Source organism: Zingiber officinale, chromosome 2B (assembly GCF_018446385.1).
Source record: "Zingiber officinale cultivar Zhangliang chromosome 2B, Zo_v1.1, whole genome shotgun sequence".
NCBI classification, from domain to species: domain Eukaryota; kingdom Viridiplantae; phylum Streptophyta; class Magnoliopsida; order Zingiberales; family Zingiberaceae; genus Zingiber; species Zingiber officinale.
In genome coordinates this window covers 3,896,314-3,904,861 of record NC_055989.1, presented here as the reverse complement: position 1 = coordinate 3,904,861, position 8,548 = coordinate 3,896,314, and positions in this window count along the sequence as shown.

The window sequence follows — 8,548 nt, the reverse complement described above, 5'->3', positions numbered from 1 at the left end:
GAGTCACTAACTTTGATTTTATGCAACTTTGATTCTAAAGGGGATATGAGTCACTAACTTTGTTTCTATGTAACTTTGATTCTAAAGGGGATAAGAGTCACTAACTTTGATTCTTTTATTTATTTATAGTTGATAGGAGACAATTTAATTCTTTTATCTTTTTTTTGAAAGGAATAATTTAATTCTTTTATCGTTCATTTGAATACTTGCATAATAGTCATGCGAGATAGTTATAATATGCGGATGATGACCTCCGGACTATGATGCAGCAGTAAGAATATTCAATTATCTCTCAATATTTATGATTTGATTTTTTATTACGATATATTTATAAAAAAATTTCTCTAAATAAAATTTATAATTAAAAGATGTTGAACTTAATTTAGAGCATTCAAGCTCCTCCCTCATCCACCGTCTAATCAGCATGTGTACCATTTTGGATTGCGGTTTATCTTTTTTAAATACCTAATTAAAATAAATAATAAAATAGAATTTAAGAAAAACAATAATTAAATAATCTTAAAAATTACTTTGATGTTTTGATTAAAGTATCCCATCTTAATGTTAATTTCATCGAAACATTGCATGTTGATTTAGTCAAAATATCATCATCTTGATTTGATTTCCAAAAGTAGCTGATTTCATAAAAAAAAAATAATTACTTATCAAATTGTATATTTCCTTTTTAAAAACCAAATATAATTTTCTCTTTTAAAAAAATTGCTAGAAATTTAATTATGATTTATAAATATCAAATGTAAAGTCATGAATTTTTCTTATTGGCTAGGATAAGTTGATTAATCTTAGGATCACCAATTAGATCCTATAAAAATTTTCCATCAATCAATAAATTCAAAAATATAGACAACAGATGACTGATCAACCTACTCATTAAGAGACTGTTATTCAATTCTTAAATGTAACAGAAACTAAGTGATATGATGATGAATGTGGACACCCTAAAAAGTAGGTCAAAGTAGTAAAATTTGGCTGACGTGGCGGTCAAAGGTAAGAGATGGACAAAGGCACCATCAATAGTAGGGGCGGGCCCAAGTTGGTCACACGGCTGGTCGAACGTGAGTATCCGAACGGGCCTCCAGCTTGGTCGAATTTAACACCTTTGTTGGTGCAATTCCCTTCGGTCACGGTTGACTAGATTAACTAAGTTTGAGTTGGCTCAAGCTTGAGTCGTGGTATTTGAGTTTTGATGTTTGACAATATATGGATATTGTAGGTGCAATTATCCATATGGAAGATTAATGATCAAAGTTTGACCAAAAGTCAAATAGGTTAAGGTTGACCGGATATTTGATTAGGAAGTCTTAATTGGAGGTTAGGCGAGGGCAAGACCAACGAGAAGGTTGACAGAAGATGAAAATTCAAGTGGGCCAGTGTTGACCGGACACTTGGTGTGAAAGTTCTGGTGAGTGAAGCCAAACAATTGAGAAAGTTCTGATGAGTGAAACTAGGCAGTGAGAAAGTCTTGATGAGTGAAGCCAGACAATTGGGAAGTCTCGATAAGTGAAGTCAGGTAGTGGAAAAATCCTAGTCAGTGAAGCTATAGAAAGTCCTGGTGAGTGAAGTCAGACAGTTTGGAAGTCCTGGTGAGTGAAGTCAGACATGTGGAAATCCAGGTGGATCAAGGTTGACCGGACATCTGGTGTTTGGAAGTCCGAGTGGGTCATGGAGGACCTGACACTTGGCATGGAGAGAAAAGTTTAAGTGGGTCAAAAGATTGACCCAACACTTGGTGACAAAATCCCAGTAGGTCAAGGTTAACCAGATGTTGGCAAAGGGAACCCTAGATTCGTGTTTGGAGACATAGGGTTAGGTAATTGATCAATTGATCGATTGGCCTGAAGCTCAATCGATTAGTTGATCGATTGACTCGAAGCCCAATCAATCAGTTGATTGATTGGGAACACTATCACGACAAAGGTGACCCAATCGATTAGCCGATCGATTGGGCTACAACAATTGATCAGCTGATCGATTGGGCTACTAAAATCGATCAACTTATTGATTGGGAGTTTATCGTAAATACACAGAGGGATTTCCAATGGATCAACTGATCAATTGGGACACGCCAATCGATCAGGCGATCGATTGGGGTTCAATTTATTGCAGTAACACAAGGAAAGCAGGAATCAATTGGTCAATCGATTCTGGAGACTTCTGTACAACATAGAGGCATTTTGGATCGATCAATCAATCGATCTAGCTGCTCCCAAACGATCAGCCGATCGATTGGGAGATGATCGTTATGCATGTTGCGAGGTTTAGATGGATAGGATCGCGTAGATCTGACGCGTCAATCAATTGGGAGCAGACTCAATCGATTGGGAGGCCTAAAAGCACAGATATAAAGGCGACGAGTAGTTCAAACAAAGCATACTCCTCACTCCATCTTCTCCGCTAGTTCTTAGAAGATTTGGAAGACAAAATGCTACTACATTTACCATCTTCAAGAAACAATCAAAGTAAGAAAAGCTTTTGGGATTCAAGGTTCAAAGTGTTAGTCATGTTTCGATTTGTATTTACATTTGATTCCTTATTTTGAGTTGTATTTTCTTGTTCTTGAATTGTACGAGGTTTCTCCACCTCCAGATTATTCCGAGGAGTTGTTTTGATAGTGGATAGTGGCTCGGTGTGAATTTTTTGAATGAGTCGCCTCTTCTTGAGGTAGATACCAAGTAAATCATAGTGTTAGCATTGGGGAGTTTGTTACTTCGAGTTTATCAGTAGTAATTAAGAAGTCTCGATGAGTGAAGCTAGACAATGGAATAATTCTAGTGAGTGAAGCTAAGTGATGGAAAGTCTTGGTGAGTGAAGCCAAGCAGTTAGAAAGTCTTGGTGAGTGAAGCCAGACATGTGGAAATCCAGGTGGGTTAAGGTTGACCGGACACCTGGTGTTTGGAAGTCAAAGTAAGTCATGGAGGACCAAACACTTGGCATAATGAGAAAAGTCTAAGTGGGTCAAAAGATTGACCAAACACTTGATGATGAAGTTCTAGCAGGTCAAGGTTACCGGATGTTGGGATACGGAACCCTAGACTTGTGTTTGGCGAAACAGGGCTGGGCAATTGATCAGTTGATCAATTGGCCTGAAGCCCAATCTAGGAGCACTATCATGACAAAGGTGACTCAATTGATCAGCCGATCAATTGTGCTTGCAGTAATGCAATGAAAGCCCAAATCGATTGGTCAATCGATTATGGGGACTTCTGTACAACATAAAGGTATTCTGGATCGATCAACCGATCGATCCGACATCTTCTAATCAATCAGTCGATTGATTGGGAGATGACTGTTGCATAAGTTGCAAGATTTGGACAGTTAAGATTGCACAAATCTGACGTGGCAATCGATTGGGAGTAGGTCTAATCAATTGAGAGCCCTAAAAGCACAGATATAAAGACAATGGCTAGTTCAAATGAAGTGAACTCCTCACTCCATCTTCTTTGCCAGTTCTTGGAAGATTTGGAAGACAAAGTGCTGTAGGTGCAGCGGAGGCCGACAAGAGGGGGGTGAATTGCCTGAAAAATATAAATGATACCCTCCTCGGAATTTTCAACTCAAAATAGCAATAGAAATAATAAAATAAATGAAACAAAGAAACAGAAATAAATCAGAGACTCGGGAGTTAACCTGGTTATAACCAAGGAGGTTATTAATCTAGGGCGATGAAAAGCACGCACTAAAGAAATCTCATTCTCTGTAGGCGGAGAAGCCTTTTTACACTCTAACAGCTCAGAACTATTGCTAAGAATTAATTATAGAGTTGATGGAACAATTGATTTCTAATTCCTAGTTACAGAGGCCTTTATATAGCCTCTGGAAATTCTATCTCAGATGTCCGAGGCGCCTCTAATAGAGGTCCAAGGCGCCTCCATCAAGAGAGTGGATACAACTTTATCCGAAAGCTCAACGTTCACTTCTGCCAGGTCCGAGGCGCCTCCAACAGGCATTGAAGGCGCCTTCAAGCTGGAGGCGCCTCCAAGCCTGATGGAGGCGCCTCCAAGCTGGCTGGCAACTTTTTCCAGCTTGCTTGCTTCTTTGCTTCGTCTTCCGAAGTTCCGCTCTTTTGGGTGTTTCCGGCCAATCGAAATAGGGCTCACCCAAACCCAATTTCCGACCTTCTCCTCGTGCAGCCTTCCTCCTCGGCTTAGCGTCCCTCGAACACCGCGCACGTTATTCTCTCCCACCGGTGTACTTTCCTTAGCTCTCTCGTCCTTCGGACACACCGAGCCCGTCGGCTCCCTTCCCGTGTCGTCCTTATCGCTAGCTGAGTCTTCCGCTCGACTTCCTGCGCTCCTAAGCTCCTGCACACTCAAACACAGGGATCAAACACAAAACAGGACCTAACCAATTTGGTTGATCACATCAAAACTACCACGGGGTCAACAATCTCCCCCTTTTTGATATGCATCAACCCAAGTTCAAGTTAGGGTAAAAATAGACAAACAGTAATTTTAAAGAAAGTTACTAAACCAACATATTTTAGCATAAGTTTGCAATAAATAAAAATTGTGACTACTTAATTAAGAGTTAACCAGAATTTTTTAAAAAAATCTCTCCCCCTAAACTTGTACTTCTCTCTCCCCCTTTGATCACAGCAAAAACGGGGTAATAATAAGATAATATGGTTTAAAAAATATTTAGCAAATTATAAGTTAGAAAATTTTTTGAGCAAGATGAATTTTTAGAATAAAATAATTTCCAGAAAAAAAATTTCTAACTTCAGAAAAAGCTTTTAACTTAGGCGAAAATAACAAAATATATAATTTTTTTAATTAAAAAAAATTCATTCTCAAGTTATTGCTATTTCTCTAACCTTATTATGATGATATCTAAATTTTCATTTTAGTTTATCATAATTTTTTAGATTTAAGAAAAACAATATTTGGCATGCGGAAAATTGTTTTGACAAAATAATTGATAAAAGATCTTTTGATAATTCGTTCGACAAATTATTTTGTAACTCGCAAGAATCTTTTGGCAATGCTTTTAGTTTCAGAAGTTCTTTCAACAAAATAGTTGGTAAAGAATATTTCGACAGTGTTTTTAATCTGAAAGATTTGTTCGACAAAACATTTTCTAATCTAGAAAATTCTTTCGATGATTTAATTTTTAATTCGCAAAAATCTTCAGGTACCTTCTTGAGTGATGTAACTAATTGTTCAGAAGGTGGAGACCATACCTGACTTACCTTGTCAGCTGTTGATTCTCCGACTGTTGAGTTGTTTTCTTTCGCAGATTCTCCTCCTTCATCGATGCTCATTTGTGATGAGCATTTTAGGTCTTCAAGTTGGAGTTCGGTTGCTTGTTCTATCTCGGAACTTACCTCGGTTTCGGACTCTTCTGACGTTGGATCAGTGTCCATCGAGGAGTCGGATTCAACTTCAATTGGTTCTTCGTGGAGTTTTAAGAACTTTTCCCAAAGTTCTTTTGCACTTTGGTAGTCGCCAATTCTATCGAGATCTTCATCTAGTAGTACGCTTAGAAGGTGAAATTCAGCTCGAGCGTTTGCCATAGACTCGTCACGTTGCTTATTGTTCCAGAGGTGTATCTCGAGTTCTTCTCCATTCGTTGTCTTTGGTGCTTCATATCCAAATTTCATTAGTGATAAAATATTAAAATTTATGTTAAGATATACCTCCATTTGTTGTTTCCATGTTGCGAAGTCTCCGTCGGACTTCGGGAGATGAATATTCGCTCCGGCCATCGTCTTGATCGTTGTGCTTCAGTCGACGGTTAGTCCTTCTGAGGCGGTATGGCTCTGATACCAATTGTAGGTGCAGCGGAGGCCGATAAGAGGGGGTGAATTGCTTGAAAAATTAAAACTATCCTCCTCGGAATTTTCAACTCAAAAGAGCAATAGCAATAATAAAATAAATGAAACAAAGAAACAAAAATAAACCAGAGACTCGGGAGTTAACCTGGTTACAACCAAGGAGGTTGTTAATCCATGGCGATGAAAAGCGCGCACTAGAGAAATCTCCTTCTCTGTAGGCGGAGAAGCCTTTTTACACTCTAACAGAGCTCAGAACTATTGCTAGGAATTAATTACAGAGTTGATGGAACAATTGATTTCTAATTCCTAGTTCCAGAGGCCTTTATATAGCCTCTGGAAATTCTATCTCAGATGTCCGAGGCGCCTCCAATAGAGGTCCAAGGCGCCTCCATCGAGAGAGTGGATAAAACTTTATCCGAAAGCTCAACGTTCACTTCTGTCAGGTCCAAGGCGCCTCCAACAGGCATTGAAGGCGCCTTCAAGCTGGAGGCGCCTCCAAGCCTGATGGAGGCACCTCCAAGCTGGCTGGCAGCTTTTTCCAGCTTGCTTGCTTCTTTGCTTCGTCTTCCGAAATTCCGCTCTTTTGGGTGATTCTGGCCAACCGAAATAGGGCTCACCCGAACCCAATTTCCGTCCTTCTCCTCGAGCAACCTTCCTCCCCGGCTTAGCGTCCCTCGAACGCCTCGCACGTTATTCTCGCCCACCGGTATACTCTTCCGCAGCTCTCTCGTCCTTCGGACGCACCGAGCCCGTCGGCTCCCTTCCCGTGCTGTCCTTCTCGCTAGTTGCGTCTTCCGCTCGACTTCCTGCGCTTCTAAACTCTTGCACACTCGGACACAAGGATCAAATACAAAACAGGGTCTAACCAACTTGGTTGATTACATCAAAACTACCACGGGGTTTAACAAGTGTTGCTGCATTTCCCATCTTCAAGAGATACTCAAAGAAAGAAAAGCTCATGAGATCCAAAGGTCACAATGTTAGTTGTGTTTCGATTTGTATTTATATTTGATTCCGTGTTTTGAGTTGTATTTTGTTCTTGAGTTGTGTGAGGTTTCTCCACTTCCGGATTGTTCCGAGAAGGAGTGGTTTTGATAGTGGAGAGTGTGTTTAGTATGGATCCTTAGATTAGTCATTTTTCTTGATATGGATACCAAGTAAATCCTAGTATTAGCATTATGGAGTTTGTCACTTCGAGTTTATCCATTGCAACAACATCTACGAAGCGAGGAAGCGAGTGAGACAAGCTATTCACCCCCCTTAGCTCCGGAGTGTCCCAACAACCTCAATTTGGGACTGATAGGCCACCCCCACTGCCGAACATTAGGTACCCCAACCCACAGTCTCAGCCAATTGAGGATGTAAGCTGATCGGATGTAATGCTCCTTCATTCGATCGAGTGAGCATCGAGTCTAAGACGGTGCCCCATAAAGTCGAGCTGATGATATACCTGAGGGGCGGCCGGTCGACCGAGAGTGAGGCCTATATTCCTGTTATATTGTATCCTTTTGGAAGTTTGCGCTATAAAAGACAGAAAATATTCCACCGGCAAATCACACTTTAGAAGCTTATGTTAAATCACATAGATTTGCTCATCCATTTAAGGAATGGTATCAGAAACCCTTTATGACCAATCCTTTCTTAGGATTGTTTTGAGAAACTTGTTAGTGCTTTGAGATACGTGTCTAACGCAACAATTACATTATAAAAAAAGTCTCGATCTACCGACAAAGGTATGCGATATTTCATATTCTCACACGCTCTTTACTACAGTCTACTTCTACTATTTTCTTCTCTCGAGTTGATCATTTACTTGAGCGTCGGAGGACCAACACAAAACACTCCGTCCCTGATCCAACATTAACACTCTCCATATTTCAGGAGAATAACACAGAGTCTTTATCCTATCAACAAAATAGCCATGTTTCCAACTCAACAAAATAGCCATGTTTCTAGCTCATCGTCAAAGGACAGATCACTAAGAATGCGTCAGAATACTATACCATTGTTGTTTTTTTTTAATATTCAACTGTTGCCTTGCCGCCCGTTGTTTAAATATGAACCTGCGCATGGCGCTTGAAGAGCCGAGGAGGAGGAAGGAGGCGGCACATGATCTCCGGGGGATTCATGGCTGCGCAAGGTTGATGGTATCGGAATCGCAGGCGTAAGAGGCCAGGTGGAAATCCCTGTTTTTCCTCATTTCAATCGCTATCGCTTTTTTCTGGGTCGATTTTTTTCCCCCTTCCGGAGCCGAAATGCCTTTTTCTAAGGGGACCAGATTATTTCCTTCTTCTTGTTAGTTTTAGGGGGAATTGGCTTTATGATTTTGTTTCGTTAGGTTTGAATCGAAGTTCACGGACTGATCTGTTTAGTTATTTAGTTTTTTTTTTTTTGCTCATGAATGTTGTTGTTAGCAGGAGTTAGATCTACTAGTTGATGGGAAGAGTGAAATTGATCACTTATTTTTGTTTTTTGTTTTTGTTTTTTTACCTAAAATTGCATTGCATTCTGAAAGAATTTTGCCGAAGATTTTGTTCTATCCTTTTTCATATGTAGGCAAAAAAACCAACAATGAGTACAAAAGAGGAGTATGTGTAATACATATGCTGTCTGAAAATCGAAGCGATGGTGCGCTCAGGATGATGGTTGAGTTATTGACGGAGAGAAGACTTTTGGCTCCGAGGAGATGCTTCCTTTTGATTCTATGCATGCTAAGACGAGCTAACATAACGTTAGCGTCCAGACAATAGGAGG